This window comes from Pseudophryne corroboree, chromosome 3 (assembly GCF_028390025.1).
Source record: "Pseudophryne corroboree isolate aPseCor3 chromosome 3, aPseCor3.hap2, whole genome shotgun sequence".
Lineage (NCBI taxonomy): Eukaryota > Metazoa > Chordata > Amphibia > Anura > Myobatrachidae > Pseudophryne > Pseudophryne corroboree.
The window spans coordinates 609398494-609423981 of record NC_086446.1 but is presented as its reverse complement, the minus strand read 5'-3'; the positions used below and the strand labels follow the sequence as shown (position 1 = coordinate 609423981).

Below are 25488 nucleotides of genomic sequence, written 5' to 3'. Positions count from 1 at the left end.
CCAAAAAAAAAACACAGGTTGTTGATCTTGCACCGAACTAGATTCAGAAATACAGGGAATTATATAGGAGCCAGAAATGGACGATCATATATTGGAAATCCCTATCTGTCCGTATGGCGGTGCGCCCAGGGTCATAAAAACGAAGTACATATGTATCTACAAAGAGAAAAAGTATGACACTAGTTTGGGCGCACTCTTATTATTGTTTTCTTTTAAATTATGATCATATGAGAAATGATAATGACATCTTAAGCTTGTACTCTACACCTCATTAGAAAACTAAAGACTAAATATATACTGCACGTATCACCATGTATGAAAATGATATCAGAAAGGAACACCACTGAATGTATACAAGATAATGTGTGGAATGTTCAGATCCTTAATTATGCCTGGATAATTGCATAATGGAGGGTGGCTACATCACAAGCAACCTCCGTCTGCCAAGGATCTGTACAAACTTGGTTTGTATTAATGCAACCCTGGATAGGGTAGGGTTAGTGAATGAGAGAGCCCACACACTATATGCTGATATCTAGTAGTTACCCACTGTCTTAAATTGGTGAACTTATTAGGAAAATAGTTGGAATCAGTAAAGTAGTGATACTGCTGTTGGCGTTCTTGCCCTAGGTAGATCTTCCTACTTCACCGGGTATTCCCTAGTAGTCACCCGTCTAGGTACTGACCCAGCCCGCCTCCGTTTAGCTTCCAAGATCGGACGAGATTGGGCGTGAACGGAGGGGTATGGTCGTAGAGAGAAATTGCCCTACATCGCCAATGAGAGTGCACCGAAACGGAAGGATGGGTTCCTTCTCGGGAGGAGAATTATTGTAAGAAAAAGACGTGAATCTGCTGTCCCCGTTAGACTGGCGGGACGTGTCCCGTGGTGGACTAGTCCGCCTGAATCGTGGATGAGAGTTCACAGAAGGAAGAAAAGTGAGAATGAAGAAAAAGAATTACACAGTTATATATATTTCTCATATGATCATAATTTAAAAGAAAACAATAATAAGAGTGCGCCCAAACTAGTGTCATACTTTTTCTCTTTGTAGATACATATGTATCTCGCCCACACCAGCCCTACTTCCAGGCTGCGCTGTCCACCGTCATGCGGAGGACTTAGGTGCACCTGAAGCAGGCTTCTGTTCTTGGGAACCTGCCGCAACAGGTTTCTTGGATTTTGGTCGGCCACCTCTAAAGAAGGTGTAGGCCGGTTTGGTCTTTCATGGTTTAGAAACCCGAAAGGACTGAGATGCAGGTGAAGAAAAAGGTTTCTTCGTAGCAGGAACTGCTGATGGAAGAAAAGGGGACTTATCTGCTGTAACCGTGGCTATCCACACATCCAATGCTTCCCCAAAGAGAGCCTGACCTGTGTAGGGTAGGGTCTCTACAACTCTCCTGAATTCCGCGTAGGTAGACCACTGGCGCAGCCACAGTCCTCGATGAGCTGAGACGGACATGAAAGAAACTCCTGCACCCAGGTCTTTCATGGATTCCACCGTAAATCTCGCAGAATCCTGTATGTTACGTAAGAACAATTCAACGTCACTTTCATCCATTGTAATCAATTTCTCAAGTAACGTGTCAGCTTTAATATAGCTTTAAAAATCTATACACGAACAATGGTAGGTCGTAATATCGCCCCCGAAGCCGTGTATATGGATTTGAGCATAGCGTCAATACCGCGATCAGCCGGTTCTTTCAGCGTGGCAGAGCCCAGGACTGGTAAAACCACCATCCTTGACAGTGTGGACACAGATGTCCCAATACATTCTATCCTCCTCTCAGGATATTACAAACAGCGTTTAATACATTAGACGCAGGGAAGGTTAGTGAGGCTTTCTTATTGTTAGTGAAGTAAGCCCCCTCAGCAATATTTAACATAAATAGCTAATGGCCTCCCACATGAGCTGCACCCCCAGCAATGGGTGCCGTCCCCCTATCAGCACGTTCCCATCACCGTTCGCAGTCTGGCAATGTGGAGCTGCAGACAGAAAATGGAGCTGAACTCTGCTGGGTTCGCACTGAGAAGAAGCTCCGCCCACCGAAGAAGGCGCATCTTTCCCGCGCAACTTCTATGTACTGGCCTGAGGATTCCGTCACTAGCCAGGGGATTCGGCCCCCGGCCAGCGTCTGTGTACTGAGAATTCCATCCCTTGCCTGGAGATTCAGTCCCCGGCTAGCGCCCGTGTACTGAGGATTCAGTCGCTAGTCTGGGGATTCGGTCTCCGGCTAGTAGCAACTGTGACCAGTTTAGGGTATTTAGACGCTGGTTCAGCAACGTGATTACATTTCTGTGTACATGAAATGGATTCCTCCTGGGAGGAAACCACTTCAGCAGCATATGACACCGAGTCCCTAGACATGGCTATGAAAGGTATTGAACACCCACATACATACACACAGGGAATTGTCAGTCACAGCTCCCCCCCCCCCAAGTATGGCAGAGGGAGACACAGAGATTGGAGCCAACCCACACACAGCGCTCTCTGAGGTAGAACAAATAAAACTACCAGCGCTATCTGTGTACCTTAATAGACTACACAGATTTTACACAGCCTCCCTCCCCCCCTTTCCACAACCCCTTGGTACCGCTCAGGATTGCTGGAGTTGATTGGAGGGACAGCTCCCTTGTACAGGAACTGCAGGCAGGAAAATGGCGCTGAACGCTGCAGGGTCCGCTCTGAGGAGAAGCTCCACCTCCTGAAGATGGTGCGTCTTCCTGCACAATTCTTTATACTGGCCTGAGGATTCCGTCGCTAGCCGGGACCGGTTAGCGTCTGTGTACTGTGGATTCTGTCGCTAGCCTAGGGATTCAGTCTCCGGTTAGCGTCTGTGACCAGTGTAGGTTATTAAGTCGCTGGCTCAGGACGCCCTTCAAAGCCCCGGAGTGAGTGATCCCCTGTGGCGTGGAAAGTTCGATCCCCTCAGGAGCTCAGTGTCCTGTTTTCGGAGATAGTGGCTCAGACCCCGCAGGACGGACACTACTCCCCCCCTTAGTCCCTCGAAGCAGGGAGGCTGTTGCCAGCAGCCTCCCTGTAAAATAATAAACTCTAAAAAATAACTTTACTAGAGAAACTCTGGAGAGCTCCCCTAGCTGTGACCAGCTCCTCCGGGCACATTTTCTAAACTGAGTCTAGTAGGAGGGGCATAGAGGGAGGAGCCAGCACACACTCAAACTCTTCAAGTGCCAGTGGCTCCTAGTGGACTCGTCTATACCCCATGGTACTAATGTGGACCCCAGCATCCTCTAGGACGTAAGAGAAATCCACAAATTATTTATAATGTATCTGCATAGGTTTCATCAATAAATTATTGAAACCTATACGGCATTTATTCGCTGTCCAGGAACATAGTTTTCCCCTTTTTTATGTGTATGTGTGTCTGTGTTGTTCAGTTTATTTTAATGCATATCTAATAAACAGTAGATTTTAGATTGATCAACATTGATACCATTCTGGATTCGTTTTCCTATTATAGTTAAGAGTGACCCCAGTATAGAGTCTTCTTTTTCCCTTACACCAAAATAATTTTTTTCTGACTCTGGGTATCACCACCAATCCCTGTATTATTGATTTTGCTGACGTAACAGCAGCCATCAAATTAAAGGAATTTGGTTATTCACTTGTATTTCTTTTCTATCTCCTTATGCAATTTTAAGCATTCCTACTCACCCTAGAGGGTTAACAGGGCTAGGAGTGATCCTGTGTGGTAAAACCCACCCTGTTTTTTCTGCTTCAAACTAGAGGTGAGCGGGTTCGTTTCGTCGAGATCCGAACCCCCCCCCCCGAACTTCACGTGGTTTACACGGGTCCGAGCCTTACTCGCAAAATCCGAACGGGGGAAAACGTCATCATCCCGCTGTCGGATTCTCGCGAGATTCGGATTACAGATAAAGAGCCGCGCATTGCCGCCATTTTCACTCGTGCATTGTAGATTGAGCGGAGAGGATGTGGCTACGTTCTCTGCCTGAATAGCCCAATATCAGCTCAATATCTGTGCTCAGTATCAGTGCTGCATTGTGGTGACCAGTATATAGTAGTACAGTACAGTAGTCCATTGCTGTATTTTGCTGCTCCGTGTCAGTTCTATTATCCTGAACAGTGCTCAATATCTGTGCTCATTATTATCATTGCTGCATTGTGGTGACCAGTATATAGTAGTACAGTACAGTAGTCCAGTGCTGTTCTCGCTGCCCAGTGTCAGTTCTATTATCCTGAACAGTGCTCAATATCTGTGCTCATTATTATCATTGCTGCATTGTGGTAACCAGTATATAGTAGTACAGTACAGTACAGTAGTCCTTTGCTGTATTTTGCTGCTCCGTGTCAGTTCTAGTATCCTGAACAGTGCTCAATATCTGTGCTCATTATTATCATTGCTGCATTGTGGTGACCAGTATATAGTAGTACAGTACAGTAGTCATTGCTATATTTTGCTGCTCAGTGTCAGTTCTATTATCCTGAACAGTGCTCAATATCTGTGCTCATTATTATCATTGCTGCATTGTGGCGACCACTGACCAGTATATAGTAGTACAGTACAGTAGTCCAGTGCTGTTCTCGCTGCCCAGTGTCAGTTCTATTATCCTGAACAGTGCTCAATATATGTGCTCATTATTATCATTGCTGCATTGTGGTGACCAGTATATAGTAATACAGTACAGTAGTCCATTGCTGTATTTTGCTGCTCCATGTCAGTTCTAGTATGCTGAACAGTGCTCAATATCTGTGCTCATTATTATCATTGCTGCATTGTGGTGACCAGTATAGTAGTACAGTACAGTAGTCCAGTGCTGTTCTCGCTGCCCAGTGTCAGTTCTAGTATCCTGAACAGTGCTCAATATCTGTGCTCAGTATCAGTGCTGCATTGTGGTGACTAAAAGTCCAGTGTCTTGTGCTGCATCATGCTGCTGTAGGGTGCTGTGGTAGTGTCCTGTCACTGTGCATAGGTCATCATCATCATTCCAGTCACAGTGGTATCTGGTATCTATCTAGTGGTATCTAATTCCAGACATTACTGCCGTCTGATTCCAGATATATTACTGGCATATAAAACCACACATTAAAAAATGGAGATCAAAAATGTGGAGGGTAAAATAGGGAAAGATCAAGATCCACTTCCACCTAGTGCCTAAGCTGCTGCCACTAGTCATGGCAGAGACGATGAAATGCCATCAACGTCGTCTGCCAAGGCCCATGCCCAATGTCATAGTAGAGAGCATGTAAAATCCAAAAAACAAAAGTTCAGTAAAATGACCCAAAAATCTAAAGTAAAATCGTCTGAAGAGAAGCGTAAACTTGCCAATATGCCATTTACGACACGGAGTGGCAAGGAACGGCTAAGGCCCTCTCCTATGTTCCTCATGACTAGTGGGTCAGTTTCACATGAGGATGGAAGCACTCATCCTCCCGCTAGAAAAATGAAAAGAGTTAAGCTGGCAAAAGCACAGCAAAGAACTGTGTGTTCTTCTAAATCACAAATCCCCAAGGAGAGTCCAATTGTGTCAGTTGCGATGCCTGACCTTCCCAACACTGGACGGGAAGAGGTGGCTCCTTCCACCATTTGCACGCCCCCTGCAAGTGCTGGAAGGCGCACCCACAGTCCAGTTCCTGATATTCAAATTGAAGATGTCACTGTTGAAGTACACCAGGATGAGGATATGGGTGTTGCTGGCGGTGAGGAGGAAATTGACGAGGAGTATTTTGATGGAGAGGTGGTTTGTTTAAGTCAGGCACCCGGGGAAACACCTGTTGTCCGTGGGATGAATAAGGCCATTGACATGCCTGGTCAAAATACAAAAAAAAACACCTCTTCGTGTGGAATTATTTCAACAGAAATGCGGACAACTGAGGTCAAGCCGTGTGTTGTCTTTGTCAAGCTGTAATAAGTAGGGGTAAGGACGTTAACCACCTAGGAACATCCTCCCTTATACGTCACCTGGAGCACATTCATCAGAAGTCATTGACAAGTTCAAAAACTTTGGGTTACAGCGGAATCAGTCCACTGACAACTAAATCCCTTCTTCCTCTTGTACCCAAGCTCCTGCAAACCACACCGACAACTCCCTCAATGTCAATTTCCTCCTTAGACAGGAACGCCAATAGTCCTGCAGGCCATGTCACTGTCAAGTCAGACGAGTCCTCTCCTAACTGGGATTCCTCCGATGGATCCTTGAGTGTAACACCTACTGCTGCTGGCGCTGCTGTTGTTGCTGCTGGGAGTCGATTGTCATCCCAGAGGGGAAGTCGGAAGACCACTTGTACTACTTCCAGTAAGCAATTGACTGTCCAACAGTCCTTTGCAAGGAAGATTAAATATTACAGCAGTCATCCTGTTGCAAAGCGGATAACTCAGGCCTTGACAACTATGTTGGTGTTAGACGTGCGTCTGGTATCCGCCGTTAGTTCACAGGGACTTAGATAATTGCTTGAGGTAGTGTGTCCCTGGTACCAAATACCATCTAGGTTCCACTTCTCTAGGCAGGCGATACCGAGAATGTACGCAGACGTCAGAAAAAGAGTCACCAGTGTCCTAAAAAATGCAGTTGTACCCAATGTCCACTTAACCACGGACATGTGGACAAGTGGAGCAGGGCAGACTGTGACAACCCACTGGGTAGATGTATTGCCTCCCGCAGCAACAACAGCAGCGGCGGCACCAGTAGCAGCATCTCACAAACGCCAACTCGTTCCTAGGCAGGCTACGCTTTGTATCACCGCTTTCCATAAGAGGCACACAGCTGCCAACCTCTTACGGAAACTGAGGAACATCATCACAGATTGGCTTACCCCAATTGGACTCTCCTGGGGATTTGTGACATCGGACAACGCCACCAATATTGTGCGTGCATTACATGTGGGCAAATTCCAGCACGTCCCATGTTTTGTACATACAATGAATTTGGTGGTGCAGAATTTTTTTAAAAACTACAGGGGCGTGCAAAAGATGCTGGCGGTGGCCCGAAGAATTGCGGGCCACTTTCGGCCTTCAGCCACCGCGTTCCGAAGACTGGAGCACCAGCAAACACTCCTGAACATGCCCTGCCATCAGCTGAAGCAAGAGGTGGTAACGAGGTGGAATTCAACCCTCTATATGCTTCAGAGGATGAAGGAGCAGCAAAAGGCCATTCAAGCCTATACAGCTACCTACGATATAGGCAAAGGAGGGGGAATGCACCTGACTCAAGTGCAGTGGAGAATGATTTCCGTCTTGTGGAAGGTTCTCCAACCCTTCGAACTTGCTACACGTGAAGTCAGTTCAGACACTGCCAGCCTGAGTCAGGTCATTCCCCTCATCAGGTTTTTGCAGAAGCAGCTGGAGAGATTGAAGGAGGAGCTAAAACGGAGTGATTCCGCTAGGCATGTGGGACTTGTGGATGGAGCCCTTTATTCGCTTAATCAGGATTCACGGGTGGTCAATCTGTTGAAATCAGAGCACTACATTTTGGCTACCGTGCTCGATCCTAGGTTTAAAGGCTACGTTGTATCTCTCTTTCCGGCAGACACAAGTCTGCAGATGTTCAAAGACCTGCTGGTGAGACAATTGTCAAGTCAAGCGGAACGTGACCCGCCAACAGCTCCTCCTTCATTTTCTACCGCCACTGGAGCTGCCAGGAAAAGGATAAAATTTCCAAAACCACCCGCTGGTGGTGATGCAGGGCAGTCAGGAGTGATAGCTGACATCTAGTCCGGACTGAAGGACCTGCCAACGATTACTGACATGTCTACTGTCACTGCATATGATTTTGTCACCATTGAAAGAATGGTGGAGGATTATATGAGTAACAGCATCCAAGTAGGCATGTCAGACAGTCCATATGTATACTGGCAGGAAAAAGAGGCAATTTGGAGGCCCTTGCACATACTGGCTTTATTTTACCTAGGTTGCCCCCCCTCCAGTGTGTACTCCGAAAGAGTGTTTAGTGCAGCCGGAAACCTTGTCAGCGATCGGCGTAGGAGGTTACTTCCAGAAAGTGTGGAGAAGATGATATTCATCAAAATGAATTATAATCAATTCCTCCATGGAGACATTTACCAGCAATTGCCTCCAGAAAGTACACAGGGACCTGTGATGGTGGATTCCAGTGGGGACGAATTAATACTCTGTGAGGAGGGGGATGTACACAGTGAAAGGGGTGAGGAATCGGACGATGAGGAGGAGGTGGACATCTTGCCTCTGTAGAGCCAGTTTGTGCAAGGAGAGATTGATTGCTTCTGTTTTGGTGGTGGCCCAAACCAACCTGTCATTTCAGCCAGTCGTGTGGCAGACCCTGTCGCTGAAATGATGGGTTTGTTAAAGTGTGCATGTCCTGTTTATACAACATAAGGGTGGGTGGGATGGCCCAAGGACAATTCCATCTTGCACCTCTTTTTTTTATTTTATTTATCTTTGCATCATGTGCTGTTTGGGGACTATTTTTTTAAGTGCCATCCTGTCTGACACTGCAGTGCCACTCCTAGATGGGCCAGGTGTTTGTGCCGCCCACTTGGGTCGCTTAGCTTAGTCATCCAGCGACCTTGATGCAAATTTTAGGACTAAAAATAATATTGTGAGGTATGTGGTGTTCAGAATAGACTGGAAATGAGTGGAAATTATGGTTATTGAGGTTAATAATACTATAGGATCAAAATTACCCCCAAATTCTATAATTTAAGCTGTTTTTGAGGGGTTTTGGAAAAAAACACCCGAATCCAAAACACACCCGAATCCGACAAAAATTCTTAAGGGAGGTTTTGCCGAAACGCGTCCGAATCCAAAACACGACCGCGGAACCGAATCCAAAACCAAAACACAAAACCCGAAAAATGCCCAGTGCACATCCCTACTTCAAACCTTAGATATGTGTGGTGAGGCGGCCAAATCGGAATGTGAAGGTACGCATCCTTGATGTCGAGAGACACCAGGAATTCCCCCTCCTCCAGACTTGAGATCACCATTCTCAGAGACTCCATCTTGAATTTGAACACCCGTAAGTACAGGTTCAGTGATTTGTGGTTTAAAATGGGCCTTACCGAACCATCTGGTTTCGGGACTACAAACAGGTTAACCCTTGTTTTGTAGGTGTAGTTGAACTGGAACAATGACCTGAGTCTGTACCAGTTTTTGAATCGCTGATGCAAAGTCAAACCTGCTTCTGGAGAAGCTGGTAAGCCGGATTTGAAGAATCTGTGAGGTGGGAGTTCCTGAAATTCCAGTCTGTATCCCTGTGCGATAAGCTCTTTGACCCAGGGATCTTGACACGATATCGCCCATGTGACTGAAATAACGTAACCGGGCTCCCACCTGACTGTCTTCCAGGCAGTGCGGTCCACTGTCATGCTGTAGGCTTTGAGAAAGCAGATCCGGAGGTCTGTTCATGAGAACCTGCAGCAGCGGGTTTTCTGGGTTTACTTTTACAGCCTCAGAAGGTTGTAGAAGAACCCTTGGATTTTCCTTTACATTTTGCAGTTCGAAAGGACTGCAGAGTTGGAGCAGAGTAGGTTTTCCTAGCTGGGGTTGCTGCGGAAGGAAGGAAGGTATGTAGACTTACCCACCGTAGCTTTGGATATCCATCTATCCAGTTCATCTCCAAAAAGAGCCTCACCCGTGAATGGTAGGCTTTCCACACCTTTCCTGGAATCCGCATCTGCAGTCCAGTGGCATAGCCACAAGCCTCTGCGTGCTGACACTGCCATGGCAGTGGTGCGTGCGTTGAGCAAACCAATTTCCTTTAAGGCCTCCACCATAAAGTTAGCAGAATCCTTAATATGCTGTAGCAGTAAAATAATCTCTCCCTGGGTAAGGAATCTAAGCCGTCAATTAGGTTACCTGACCACTTAGCAATGGCCCTAGTCATCCATGCTCAAGCAATAGTGGGACTCTGGGCCACTCCAGCCGCAGTGTATAAAGATTTGAGAGTGGTCTCAATCTTGCGGTCAGCTGCGTCCCTTAAGGACGCGGCCCGGAAACCGGTAAGACTATCTTACACGACAATGTGGACACTGATGTGTCCACAATCGGCGGGTTTTCCCATTTCTTCCTATCTTCCACAGGAAAGGGAAAGGAAGAAATCAGCATTTTAGGTATCTGAAACTTTTTGTCAGGGTTCACCCACATCTCTTCAAACAGGGCATTTAATTCCTTTGAAGTGGGGAAAGTAGCTGATGACTTCTTTTTAGTGTTAAAATAAGATTCCTCTTCTACATCTTCAGTCTTGTCAGGAATATGTAGGACAGATCTGATAGCCTCAATGAGGGCCTGTATACCCTGTGACAGGAAAGCATCCCCCCACTCGCATCCACTTCACTCTCCTCTGGATCCGACGTGTCAGAATCAGTATCACCCTGCATGATTTGGGCCACAGTACGCTTTTGTGGGCAAATGGTGAAAGTGTGGGGCGCAGGCATGGGACTGAATCTCTATTTATCAGGTCATCCATAGACTGCCGTAAGACTTTTGTCTCATTCTCAGTATGAGACAGCTTAGTAGAAATATTTGAAATCATCCCTTCAATGGAGGCAAACCATGGGGGTTCAGCCCCACTGGACTGGGAGTGAACACTATCCTGAATACAGGGTATTGAGTCCCCAGGGGATGAGAGACATTCCACTGTACAAGACACACAGTCCCTGGACATGATTGTAAAGGGACACCTACACACACACACTAGTGAAAACTCAGTATATGTAGGCAGGGTCCTCAGAGAGACACAGAAATCAGAGCCAGCCACACAACGCCCCTTTTAGCAAGGTAAAACCTAGCTGCTATGCACAGAAATAAGCACCTTAGTAGTGGTTGTAATCTTAAACTTGCTCCGCCCCTTTACTAAGACCCCTGGTATCACTGAGGAGACTTGGAGTCCTTGTGGAGGAGCTGCGCATCCCTGGGAATGCTGCCTGTATGAGCTGCAGAGGGAAATGGCGCTGGAGAGCTGTAGGATCCGCTCTGAGTGAAGCCCTGCCCCCTGTAATGGTGCGCGGCTTCCCGCATTTTTTATACACTCCCTGAGGTAAAAAAATGTCTAACCAAGAGTTAAAACCCCTGTTAGTACGTTGTGGCCAGTGTGGGCATCAGCGGAGGTTCAGCGTGCCCCACACAGTGGGACACACCATCAGCGTGTGTCTGTCTGAGCCCCCTGAAGCGCAGCCTGCAGTCAGAGCTGCGCTCCAGCCCTTGTGCCACCATTCCCGCTGGCGACCCACTAACCGGGTCGCCGGCATTGTACTCACCACTCTTCATCTTCTGGCTCTGTTAGGGGGAGGCGGCGTGCTGCAGGAGGGGATACGCTGCGCCGTGGTGTGGCTTGCAAATGGCTCCCTCAGGAGCTCAGTGTCCTGTCAGCAGAGAAACTGGACCATTAACTCTAAGGAAGTTGGGCCATTCTTCCCACTAAGTCCCACCCACGAAGCAGTTAGGCTGTTGCCAAACAGCCCTGACTGAAAATAACAAACATTTAAAATAAAAGTAGAAAACTCTTCAGGAGCTCTCCAAAGTGTAACCGGCTCCTCCGGGCACATTTTCTAAACTGAGTCTGGTAGTAGGGGCATAGAGGGAGGAGCCATATAAATCTACTTAAAATGTCATACTTGACCTCTAGTGTCTTACAGGGAGCACAGCACTATAGCGTTACCCAGAAGTGCTGGGAGCTCTTATCGCTGGAGCCAACGAGCATTACACCCCTGGTAATGAGCAAGACACCCAAAGCATGAAACCCCTGGCAAAGAGCATTACACCCCTGGCAATGAGCATGACACCCAGAGCATGAAACCCCTATTGTATCATGTGCATTACAGTGTGTGTCATCAGGTATCATGGGCATTGTGCTGTGTGGCATAATGTATCAAAGGCTTTATGGTGTGTGAAATAATGTGTCAGAGACATTGCAGTGTGTGGCATAATGTGTAAGGGACATTACGTTATATGGCATAATGTGTAATGGGTATGACGGTGTAGCATAATGTGTAAAGGGCATTTCTATAAGGAGGAAAAATGACAATGTTAGGGGCAGGTTTTTTTTTTTAACTGTGGTGGCCAGTGTCTGGGCATGCAGGATGCAAAACTGGCGAATAAGGTAGTCTTTTCCTGCAATGCCACGCCTCTTGCAGTGAGGCCTCACTCCTGACGCGCGCAAATTCTTCACTTTTCATATGGCAATGGGGGGTGGGAATTACAGTTACGCCAATGGTTTACATTATTCAAACCCGATAAAACAAAAACATCATTACAAAACTAAAAAGCAGTTGCTAGGATATGATGTCTGTGTGTGCCAATTATATAATACAGAATGAGACAACTCGTGAAGGAAAACAGAACCCAGCCAGAAAGGATTCCACAAATATTAATAAAATAAGGATGGTCATTGGCTTTCATTATACAAATACATACTGCAGAAATTTGATATAAGGATTTTTTTGCAGTTGATAAAAGAGTTTTTTGAGGTTATACTCCAAAAGCTGGGACTGGAAATTACAGCTCCAGGTCCTACATGCTAAGCAGAAGATAGTACACCCCCTACTGCCCGCTGGCCATCAATGCTGCCTCGGATAGCACCCCCCACCCCTACTGCTGAAGGATGGGTAGGGGCAGGGGTGTATCTACCTATTGGCCAGGATGGCACTCGCCAGGGGCGCCAGGCAAGAAGGGGGCGCCATCCGGCTGTGCCATCCATGGCAGGGGGCAGCAGCGCACTACACCTCGCTTGTAATCAGACTCAACATAAACTACAGCTCCCAGCAGCCCTTGTTGCTGAGAGCTCCTGGCGCCAAAGGCTGCTAGGAGCTGTAGTTTACTTTGAGTCTGATTGATCACTAGTGCTGAGCTGTGCTGCTGGACACTGACGTCGACAGTGACAGACAGTCACCAGGTACAGTCAGAGCCGGATTACGGAGAGGGTGGGGGTCAAGGCACAGGACTGCACTGCCCTGCATTGGGCTAGGGCCGTGGATGGAGTGGAAGCACAGGTGTGGGACTACATGACACTCACTGCCAGGCAGCCCAGCAGTATGGAAAGTGTGAGGTACTATTTCCAGTGTAATAGGTTGTGGGTTCTAATACTGGGTATGACACTTGTAAAATAATTGCCAGAGAAATAAGCAGCATTGTGAGTGACTGAGCAGATCTATATAGTGTGTTGCTGCACACTACATAGATCTGCCTAGTTGCAATGGAGAATTTGCCCATGGCAACCAATCAGCACTGAAGTAACATCTATAATTTGCATACTATAAAATGATACAGAGCTGCTGATTGGCTGATGGGGCCACTTCTCCACTGGCTCACTTCTTAAGCCCCTACCGTAGGGGCCCCAGTGCATTACTTTGCACAGGGGCCTACACTGCTGTTAAGAAGGCCCTGTCATAGCTTGCACTTTCTGATATTACGAGTATTGGTGGGAGATTCAGACTCACACACAGGATGTCCACGCCATCTGTCAGCTACGAAGAGCAAGTCTGCCACTCTACAGCAAAAACATTGCTTTGGAATCACTAATCTCCTTAATATGCTCAGAAGTGCCTAGATCTCTGCCAGGGTACATAGATTTGCAGAGCAAATGGCTGTATTTATGGAGGAACATATGTTTGCACAGGCAGAGGAGAGTAGTGCAGTTTGGAAGAGGTGCTTTGTTTATGGGGAGCTGTGCAGAAATTATATTTAATTATACTTGTGGGCATGAGTATTGTACTAAGGTGACTTTTTAGAGGCATGTGCCCAGAAATTCTCCCCCCACAAAAGACCATGCTCATGGTTTCCCTGTTATAGTGTTGTTGTCGTCGTCGTCTTCTTCTTCTTCTTCTAATTTTCCTCCTCCTACTCCTCCTCTTCCTTCTCTTCCTATTCTTCATGGGGCAGTGCCTAACAAAGTACATAAACAAATGAGCAAAACAAGAAAACAGTGACGTACAGTACAAGACAAAGCGGGACAAGTACTGATGTAGCCGGCTGCAAATAGTCGTAATAGTCGCAGCCTGGCATGCCATGCAGCATGGTATACAAACCTTGCTGCATAAGCAGTTGTGACGGGTGTAGTAGGGTATGCCGGTGGCCGGGGCTCCCGGCGACCAGCATACCGGCGCCGGAATCCCGACCGCCGGCATACCGACAGCTGGGCGAGCGCAGATGAGCCCCTTGCGGGCTCGCTGTGCTCGCCACGCTGCGGTCACGGTGGCGCGCCACGCTATCTATTCTCCCTCCAGGGGGGTCGTACTAGGCAGACATGCAGTAAGACATGGTAAGAGCGAAACGCGTCAGCGGCCACTGGTGACTGCTTGTCTCATTCCGGGGACACTCCGTTATTTGGACATCAATCCACCTGCACGGCTAGACGGCTTTGGGCGGCTATTGGAAGTGGTAGCGGCATAAGCACTGGGGAGAATGGAGACGTCCGGTGCCTCCCAGCCGGCTCCTTTCAATTCAACTATTGCTGACCCTTTTTCTGAACATTGTACAAGTGCGTCTTGGTGGTGAGCTTGATGTGATCCATTTACGATTTGAATATATATATCGGTCTACTGCATTACTAATTTATCATCAAATCTAGTAAAACAATATTTACAGTGCTCGGGACTAGCACCTCCAGGGACAATAACCCAGACTATTTGCGGGACTGCTGCTAATTGAGACCCCTTATTGAATTTTATTAGTGCACTGATTCATTTTAGGTTGATCTACCTCTTATTAGGAATAGTGAAAATTGCCAATTAAGATTGAAAGTTATTTCTGCTATGTAATTTATGCATATCTATATATATGCCTTTTGCACTTTTTATTGTGGTTGATATTTTGTGTTTTAAAGTGTATTATATTAAATAAATTATTAACAATATTGCATGTGTTTTTAATCATCCTATGGACCATATGGTATTAAGCGCAGAGCAACTATATATTTTAGTGGATGCTAAGTCAGCAACAATCTTGTTGAGATCTTTTCTTCAATAAAAACTCTTATCAGCGCTGCCTAGCGCAGCCCTCCCTGTTAGCTGCCTGCACTGCAGGCACCAACTTACAAACTGAGCTCCAGTGCCTGGAGGCGGGGATATAGAGGAGGCGGCGCTATGCATCCTGGGAACAGTCAAAGCTTTTAGCCTGTTGGTGCCTCGGATCAAGATCCAACTCTACACCCCGATGTAATTCCCTGTGGAACCACAGTGTACCTCGCTGCAGAAAGAGAGAGAGATTTTAATTAGTTATGTGCCCCGGACATTTTTCGGGTTTTGTGTTTTGGTTTTGGATTCGGTTCCGCGGCCGTGTTTTGGATTCGGACGCGTTTTGGCAAAACCTCGCTGAAAATTTTTTGTCAGATTCGGGTGTGTTTTGGATTCGGGTGTTTTTTTACAAAAAACCCTCAAAAACAGCTTAAATCATAGAATTTGGGGGTCATTTTGATCCCATAGTATTATTAACCTCAATAACCATAATTTCCACTCATTTCCAGTCTATTCTGAACACCTCACACCTCACAATATTATTTTTAGTCCTAAAATTTGCACCGAGGTCGCTGAATGACTAAGCTAAGCGACCCAAGTGGCCGACACAAACACCTGGCCCATCTAGGAGTGGCACTGCAGTGTCAGACAGGATGGCACTTCAAAAAATAGTCCCCAAACAGCACATGATGCAAAGAAAAAAAGAGGTGCACCAAGGTCGCTGTGTGACTAAGCTAAGCGACCCAAGTGGCCGACACAAACACCTGGCCCATCTAGGAATGTCACTGCAGTGTCAGACAGGATGGCAGATTTAAAAAATAGTCCCCAAACAGCACATGATGCAAAGAAAAAAAGAGGTGCAATGCGGTAGCTGTGTGGCTAAGCTAAGCGACCCAAGTGGCCGATACAAACACCTGGCCCATCTAGGAGTGGCACTGCAGTGTCAGACAGGATGGCAGATTTAAAAAATAGTCTCCAAACAGCACATGATGCAAAGATAAATTAAAGAAAAGAAGAGGTGCAAGATGGAATTGTCCTTGGGCCCTCCCACCCACCCTTATGTTTTATAAACAGGACATGCACACTTTAACAAACCCATCATTTCAGCGACCGGGTCTGCCACACGACTGTGACTGAAATGACTGGTTGGTTTGGGCCCCCACCAAAAAAGAAGCAATCAATCTCTCCTTGCACAAACTGGCTCTACAGAGGCAAGATGTCCACCTCCTCCTCATCGTCCGATTCCTCACCCCTTCCACTGTGTACATCCCCCTTCTCACAGATTATTAATTCGTCCCCACTGGAATCCACCATCTCAGGTCCCTGTGTACTTTCTGGAGGCAATTGCTGGTAAATGTCTCCATGGAGGAATTGATTATAATTCATTTTGATGAACATCATCTTCTCCACATTTTCTGGAAGTAATCTCGTACGCCGATTGCTGACAAGGTGAGTGGCTGCACTAAACACTCTTTCGGAGTACACACTGGAGGGGGGGCAACTTAGGTAAAATAAAGCCAGTTTGTGCAAGGGCCTCCAAATTGCCTCTTTTTCCTGCCAGTATACGTACTGACTGTCTGACGTGCTTACTTGGATGCGGTCACTCATATAATCCTCCACCATTCTTTCAATGGTGACAGAATCATATGCAGTGACAGTAGACGACATGTCAGTAATTGTTGGCAGGTCCTTCAGTCCGCACCAGATGTCAGCACTCGCTCCAGACTGCCCTGCATCACCGCCAGCGGGTGGGCTAGGAATTCTTAGCCTTTTCCTTGCAGCCCCAGTTGCGGGAGAATGTGAAGGAGGAGCTATTGACGGGTCACGTTCCGCTTGACTTGACAATTGAACCTCTGCGGAAAGAGAGATCCAACGTAGGTTTTAAATCTAGGATCGAGCACGGTGGCCAAAATGTAGTGCTCTGATTTCAACAGATTGACCACCCGTGAATCCTGGTTAAGCGAATGAAGGGCTAAATCCACAAGTCCCACATGCCTAGCGGAATCGCTCTATTTTAGCTCCTCCTTCAATCTCTCCAGCTTCTTCTGCAAAAGCCTGATGAGGGGAATGACCTGACTCAGGCTGGCAGTGTCTGAACTGACTTCACGTGTGGCAAGTTCAAAGGGTTGCAGAACCTTGCACAATGTTGAAATCATTCTCGACTGCGCTTGAGTCAGGTGCATTCCCCCTTCTTTGCCTATATCGTAGGTAGCTGTATAGGCTTGAATGGCCTTTTGCTGCTCCTCCATCCTCTGAAGCATATAGAGGGTTGAATTCCACCTCGTTACCACCTCTTGCTTCAGATGATGGCGGGGCAGGTTCAGGAGTGTTTGCTGGTGCTCCAGTCTTCGGCACGCGGTGGCTGAATGCCGAAAGTGGCCCACAATTCTTCGGGCCACCGACAGCATCTCTTGCACGCCCCTGTCATTTTTTAAATAATTCTGCACCACCAAATTCAATGTATGTGCAAAACATGGGACGTGCTGGAATTTGCCCACATGTAATGCACGCACAATATTGGTGGGGTTGTCCGATGTCACAAATCCCCAGGAGAGTCCAATTGGGGTAAGCCATTCTGCGATGATGTTCCTCAGTTTCCGTAAGAGGTTGTCAGCTGTGTGCCTCTTCTGGAAAGCGGTGATACAAAGCGTAGCCTGCCTAGGAATGAGTTGGCGTTTGCGAGATGCTGCTACTGGTGCCGCCGCTGCTGTTGTTGCTGCGGGAGGCAATACATCTACCCAGTGGGCTGTCACAGTCATATAGTCCTTAGTCTGCCCTGCTCCACATGTCCACATGTCCGTGGTTAAGTGGACATTGGGTACAACTGCATTTTTTAGGACACTGGTGAGTCTTTTTCTGAGGTCTGTGTACATTCTCGGTATCGCCTTCCTAGAGAAATGGAACCTAGATGGTATTTGGTACCGGGGACACAGTACCTCAAGCAAATCTCTAGTTTCCTGTGAATTAACGGTGGATACCGGAAACACATTTAACATCGCCCAGGCTGCCAAGGCCTGAGTTATCCGCTTTGCAGCAGGATGACTGCTGTGATATTTCATCTTCCTCGCAAAGGACTGTTGGACAGTCAATTGCTTACTGGAAGTAGTACAAGTGGTCTTCCGACTTCCCCTCAGGGATGACGATCGACTCCCAGCAGCAACAACAGCAGCACCAGCAGCAGTAGGCATTACACTCAAGGATGCATCGGAGGAATCCCAGGCTGGAGAGGACTCGTCAGACTTGACGGTGACATGGCCTGCAGGACTATTGGCATTCCTGTCTAAGGATGAAATTGACACTGAGGGAGTTGGTGGTGTGGTTTGCAGGAGCTTGGTTACAAGAGGAAGGGATTTAGTTGTCAGTGGACTGCTTCCGCTGTCACCCAAAGTTTTTGAACTTGTCAATGACTTCTGATGAATGCGCTCCAGGTGACGTATATGGGAGGATGTTCCTAGGTGGTTAACGTCCTTACCCCTACTTACTACAGCTTGACAAAGGCAACACACAGCTTGACAAATGTTGTCCGCATTTCTGTTAAAATAATTCCACACCGACGAGGTGATTTTTTTTTGTAATTTGACCAGGCATGTCAATGGCCATATTCGTCCAACGGACAACAGGTGTCTCCCCGGGTGCCTGACTTAAACAAACCACCTCACCATCAGAATCCTCCTTGTCAATTTCCTCCTCAGCGCTAGCAACACCCATATCCTCATCCTGGTGTACTTCAACAGTGACATCTTCAATTTGACAACCAGGAACTGGACTGCGGGTGCTCCTTCCAGCACTTGCAGGGGGCGTGCAAATGATGGAAGGTGCCACCTCTTCCCGTCCAGTGTTGGGAAGGTCAGGCATTGCAACCGACACAATTGGACTCTCCTTGGGGATTTGTGATTTAGAAGAACGCACAGTTCTTTGCTGTGCTTTTGCCAGCTTAAGTCTTTTCATTTTTCTAGTGGGAGGATGAGTGCTTCCATCCTCATGTGAAGCTGACCCACTAGTCATGGGGAACATAGGAGAGGGCCTTAGCCGTTCCTTGCCACTCCGTGTCGTAAATGGCATATTGGCAAGTTTACGCTTCTCCTCAGACACTTTTAATTTAGATTTTTGGTCATTTTACTGAGCTTTTGTTTTTTGGATTTTACATACTCTACTATGACATTGGGCATCGGCCTTTGCAGACGACGTTGATGGCATTTCATCGTCTCGGCCATGACTAGTGGCAGCAGCTTCAGCACGAGGTGGAAGTGGATCTTGATCTTTCCCTATTTTTCTCAATTTTTTAATGTGTGGAATTATATGCCAGTAATATATCAATAGTAATGGCCTACTGTACCGTACTGCTATATATTATATACTGGTGGACAGCAAAATGATGCACTGTCCTCCTACTACTGCGCACAACAACTAAAATGCAACACTGGTATGGATGGATAGTATACTTGACGACACAGAGGTAGGTAGAGCAGTGGACTACTGTACCGTACTGCTATATATTATATACTGGTGGTCAGCAAAATTATGCACTGTCCTCCTACTACTGCGCACAACAACTAAAATGCACCACAGGTATGGATGGATAGTATACTTGACGACACAGAGGTAGGTAGAGCAGTGGACTACTGTACCGTACTGCTATATATTATATACTGGTGGTCAGCAAAATGATGCACTGTCCTCCTACTACTGCGCACAACAACTAAAATGCACCACAGGTATGGATGGATAGTATACTTGACGACACAGAGGTAGGTAGAGCAGTGGACTACTGTACCGTACTGCTATATATTATATACTGGTGGTCAGCAAAATTATGCACTTTCCTCCTACTACTGCGCACAACAACTAAAAGCACCACAGGTATGGATGGATAGTATACTTGACGACACAGAGGTAGGTAGAGCAGTGGACTACTGTACCGTACTGCTATATATTATATACTGGTGGTCAGCAAAATTATGCACTGTCCTCCTACTACTGCACACAACAACTAAAATGCACCACAGGTATGGATGGATAGTATTCTTGACGACACAGAGGTAGGTAGAGCAGTGGACTACTGTACCATACTGCTATACATTATATACTGGTGGTCAGCAAAATTATGCACTGTCCTCCTACTACTGCGCACAACAACTAAAATGCACCACAGGTATGGATGGATAGTATACTTGACGACACAGAGGTAGGTAGAGCAGTGGACTACTGTACCGTACTGATATAATACTGGTGGTCACTGGTCAGCAAAATTCTGCACTGTCCTCCTACTATATACTACAATGCAGCACAGATATGGAGCGTTTTTCAGGCAGAGAACGTATAATACTGGTGGTCACTGGTCAGCAAAACTCTGCACTGTCCTCCTACTATATAATACTGGTGGTCCCCAGTCCCCACAATAAAGCACACTGAGCACAGATATGGAGCGTTTTTCAGGCAGAGAACGTAGATATTTTCAGCACACTGAGCACAGATATTTGCAAGCACACTGAGCACAGATATTTGCAGCACACTGAACACAACTGAGAGAACGCTGCACACGTCCTCTCCCTATCATCTCCAATGCACGAGTTAAAATGGCAGCGACGCGCGGCTCCTTATATAGAATACGAATCTCGCGAGAATATGACAGCGGGATGATGACGTTCGGGCGCGCTTGGGTTAACCGAGCAAGGCGGGAGGATCCGAGTCTGCCTCGGACCCGTGTAAAATGGGTGAAGTTCGGGGGGGTTCGGATTCCGAGGAACCGAACCCGCTCATCTCTAATTTTAATCTGGTAAATTGTCATGCATGGCTTATATTTCTCTAACGTCCTAGTGGATGCTGGGGACTCCGTCAGGACCATGGGGAATAGCGGCTCCGCAGGAGACAGGGCACAAAAGCAAGCTTTTAGGATCACATGGTGTGTACTGGCTCCTCCCCCTATGACCCTCCTCCAAGCCTCAGTTAGGTTTTTGTGCCCGGCCGAGAAGGGTGCAATCTAGGTGGCTCTCTTAAAGAGTTACTTAGAAAAAGTTTTTAGGTTCTTTATTTTCAGTGAGTCCTGCTGGCAACAGGCTCACTGCATCGAGGGACTTAGGGGAGAGATTTTCAACTCACCTGCGTGCAGGATGGATTGGATTCTTAGGCTACTGGACATAGCTCCAGAGGGAGTCGGAACACAGGGCTCGCCCTGGGGTTCGTCCCGGAGCCGCGCCGCCGACCCCCCTTGCAGACGCTGAAGATGAAGAGGTCCGGAACCAGGCGGCAGAAGACTCTCAGTCTTCATCAGGTAGCGCACAGCACTGCAGCTGTGCGCCATTGTTGTCAGCACACTTCACACAGCGGTCACGGAGGGTGCAGGGCGCTGGGGGGGGGCGCCCTGGGCAGCAATGTATAATACCTGTATGGCGAAAAATACATCACATATAGCCCTTGAGGCTATATGGATGTATTTAACCCCTGCCAGATATCTAAAACTCCGGAGAAGAAGCCCGCCGAAAAGGGGGCGGGGCCTATTCTCCTCAGCACACAGCGCCATTTTCCCTCACAGAAAGGCTGGTGGGAAGGCTCCCATGCTCTCCCCTGCACTGCACTACAGAAACAGGGTTAAAACAGAGAGGGGGGGCACTGATTTGGCGATATGTATATATATTGAAATGCTATAAGGGAGGAACACTTATATAAAGGTTGTCCCTGGATAATTATAGCGTTTTGGTGTGTGCTGGCAAACTCTCCCTCTGTCTCCCCAAAGGGCTAGTGGGTCCTGTCCTCTATCAGAGCATTCCCTATGTGTGTGCTGTATGTCGGTACGTGTGTGTCGACATGTATGAGGAAAATATTGGTGAGGAGGCGGAGCAAATTGCCTGTAATGGTGATGTCACTCTCTAGGGAGTCGACACCGGAATGGATGGCTTATTTATGGAAATTACGTGACAATGTCAACACGCTGCAAGCCGGTTGACGACATGAGCGGGCCGGCGAACAAATTAGTATCTGTCCAGGCGTCTCAAACACCGTCAGGGGCTGTAAAATGCCCATTTACCTCAGTCGGTCGACACAGACCCAGACACGGACACTGATTTCAGTGTCGACGGTGAAGAAACAAACGTATTTTCTTTTAGGGCCACACGTTAAGGGCAATGAAGGAGGTGTTACATATTTCTGATACTCCAAGTACCACAAAAAAGGGTATTATGTGTGAGGTGAAAAAACTACCTGTAGTTTTTCCTGAATCAGATAAATTAAATGAAGTGTGTGATGATGCGTGGGTTTCCCCCGATAGAAAATTATTGGCGGTATACCCTTTCCCGCCAGAAGTTAAGGCGCGGTGGGAAACACCCCTCAGGGTGGATAAGGCGCTCACACGCTTATCAGAACAAGTGGCGGTACCATCTACGGATAGGGCCGTACTTAAGGAGCCAGCTGATAGGAGGCTGAAAAATATCCTAAAAAGTATACACACACATGCTGGTGTTATACTGCGACCAGCGATCGCCTCAGCCTGGATGTGCAGAGCTGAGGTGGCTTGGTCGGATTCCCTGACTAAAAATATTGATACCTTTGACAGGGACAGTATTTTATTGACTATAGAGCATTTAAAGGATGCATTTCTATATATGCGAGATGCGCAGAGGGATATTTGCACTCTGGCATCAAGAGTAAATGCGATGTCCATATCTGCAAGAAGATGTTTATGGACACGACAGTGGTCAGGTGATGCAGATTCCAAACGGCACAAAGATGTATTGCCGTATAAAGGGGAGGAGTTATTTGGGGTCGGTCCATGGGACCTGGTGGCCAGGGCAACTGCTGGAAAATCCACCGTTTTTTACCCTAAGTCACATCTCTGCAGAAAAAGACACCGTCTTTTCAGCCTCAGTCCTTTCGTCCCTATAAGAGTCATATCTGCCCAGGGATAGAGGAAAGGGAAGAAGACTGCAGCAGGCAGCCCATTCCCAGGAACAGAAGCCCTCCACCGCTTCTACCAAGTTCTCAGCATGACGCTGGGACCGTACAGGACCCCTGGATCCTACAAGTAGTATCCAAGGGGTACAGATTGGAATGTCGAGAGGTTTCCCCCCTCGCAGGTTCCTGTAGTCTGCTGTACCAATGTCTCCCTCCGACAGGGAGGCAGTATTGAAAACAATTCACAAGCTGTATTCCCAGCAGGTGATAATAAAATTACCCCTCCGACAACAAGGAAAGGGGTATTACTCCACACTATATGGTGGTACTGAAGGCTAGGTGAGACCTATTCTAAATCTGAAAAATTTGAACACTTACAAGGGTTCAAATCCAGATGGAGTCACTCAGAGCAGTGATAGCAAAGAACAAGGGGACTATATGGTGTCCCGGGACATCAGGAATGCTTACCTCCATGTCCCAAAATTTGCCTTTTCTCACCAAGGGTACCTCAGGTTCGTGGTACAGAACTGTCACTATCAGTTTCAAGACGATGCCGTTGGATTGTCCAAGGCAACCAAGGTCCTTACCAAGGTAATGACCGAAAGGAGGATTCGTCTTCAAAGAAAATGGACGACCTCCTGATAAGAACAAGGTCCAGAGAACAGTTGGAGGTCGGAGTAGCACTATCTCAAGTAGTTCTACGACAGCACGGGTGGATTCTAAATATTCCAAAACCGCAGTTGTTCCGACGACACGTCTGCTGGTCCTAGGGATGATTCTGGACACAGTCCAGGAAAAGGTGTTTCTCCCAGAGGAGAAAGCCAGGGAGTTATCCGAGCTAATCGGGATCCTCCTAAAACCAGGAAAAGTGTCAGTGCATCATTGCACAAGAGTCCTGGTAAAAATGGTGGCTTATTACGAAGCGCTTCCATTCGGCAGATTTCACGCAAGAACTCTTCAGTGGGATCTGCTGGACAAATGGTCCGGATCGCATCTTCAGATGCATCAGCGGATAACCCTATATCCAAGGACAAGGGTGTCTCTCCTGTGGTGATTACAGAGTGCTCATCTTCTAGAGGGCCGCAGATTCGGCATTCAGGATTGGATGCTCGTGACCACGGAGGCCAGCCTGAGAGGCTGGGGAGCAGTCACACAAGGAGTGTGATCAAGTCTGGAGAATTCTCTCCACATAAATATACTGGAGCTAAGAGCAAATTTATAATGCTCTAAGCTTAGCAAGACCTCTGCTTCAAGGTCAGCCGGTATTGATCCAGTGGGATAACATCACGGCAGTCGCCCACGTAAACAGAAAGGGCGGCACAAGAAGCAGGAGGGCAGTGGCAAAACTGCAAGGATTTTTCGCTAGGCGGAAAATCATGTGATAGCGCTGTCAGCAGTGTTCATTCCGGGAGTGGACGACTGGGAAGCAGACTTCCGCAGCAGGCACGACCTCCACCCGGGAGAGTGGGAACTTCATCGGGAAGTTTTCCGCATGATTGTGAACCGTTGGGAAAGACCAAAGGTGGACATGATGGCGTCCCGCCCGAACAAAAAATGGGACAGGTATTGCGCCAGGTCACGAGACCTTCAGGCGATAGCTGTGGACGTCCTGGTAACACCGTGGGTGTAACAGTCGGTGTATGTATTCCCTCCTCTGCTTCTCATAACCAAGGTATTGAGAATTATAAGACATAGAGGAGTAAGAACTATACTCGTGGCTCCGGATTGGCCAAGAGGGACTTGGTAACCGGAACTTCAAGAGATGCTCACAGAGGACTAATGGCCTCGGGAGCTAAGAAGGGATTTGCTTTCAGCAAGTACCATGTCTGTTCCAAGAGGAACCGTGGCATCGGCCTTTAAGAAAGGACCTGCTCCAGCAGGGACCTTGTCTGTTCCAAGACTTACCGCGACTGCGTTTGACGGCATGGCGGTTGAACGCCGGATCCTAAGGAAAAAGGCATTCCGGAAGAGGTCATACCTACCCTGGTCAAAGCCAGGAAGGAAGTGACCGCACAATGTTATCACCACATGTGGTAAAAATATGTTGCGTGGGTGAGGCCAGGAAGGCCCCACGAAAAAATTTCAACTAGGTCGATTTCTGCACTTCCTGCAAACAGGAGTGTCTAGGAGCCTCAAATTGGGGTCCATTAAGGTTCAAGTTTCGGCCCTATAGATTTTCTTCCAGAAAGAATTGGCTTCAGTTCCTGAAGTCCAGACGTTTGTCAAGGGAGTATTGCATATACAGCCCTTGTGTGCCTCCAGTGGCACCGTGGGATCTCAACGTAGTGTTGGGATTCCTCAAATCATATTGGTTTGAACCACTCAAATCTGTGGATTTGAAATATCTCACATGGAAAGTGACCATGCTGTTGGCCCTGGCCTCGGCCAGGCGATTGTCAAAATTGGCGGCTTTGTCTTACAAAAGCCCATATTTGATTTTCCATTCGGACAGGGCAGAACTGCGGACTCGTCCCCAGTTTCTTCCTAAGGTGGTGTCAGCGTTTCACCTGAAACAACCTATTGTGGTGCCTGCGGCTACTAGGGACTTGGAAGACTCCAAGTTGCTAGACGTTGTCAGGGCCCTGAAAATATATATATATATAATTCCAGGACGGCTGGAGTCAGAAAGTCTGACTTGCTGTTTATATTGTAGGCACCCAAAAAGCTGGGTGCTCCTGCTTCTAAGCAGACTATTGCT

General features: G+C 47.4%; 1 pseudogene; it reads right to left on the bottom strand.

Moving 5' to 3' along the window:
- Positions 1 to 637: 637 nt before the first annotated feature.
- LOC134898006 (5S ribosomal RNA) lies at positions 638 to 756 on the bottom strand (annotated as a pseudogene).
- Between the last annotated feature and the right edge of the window lie 24732 nt (positions 757 to 25488).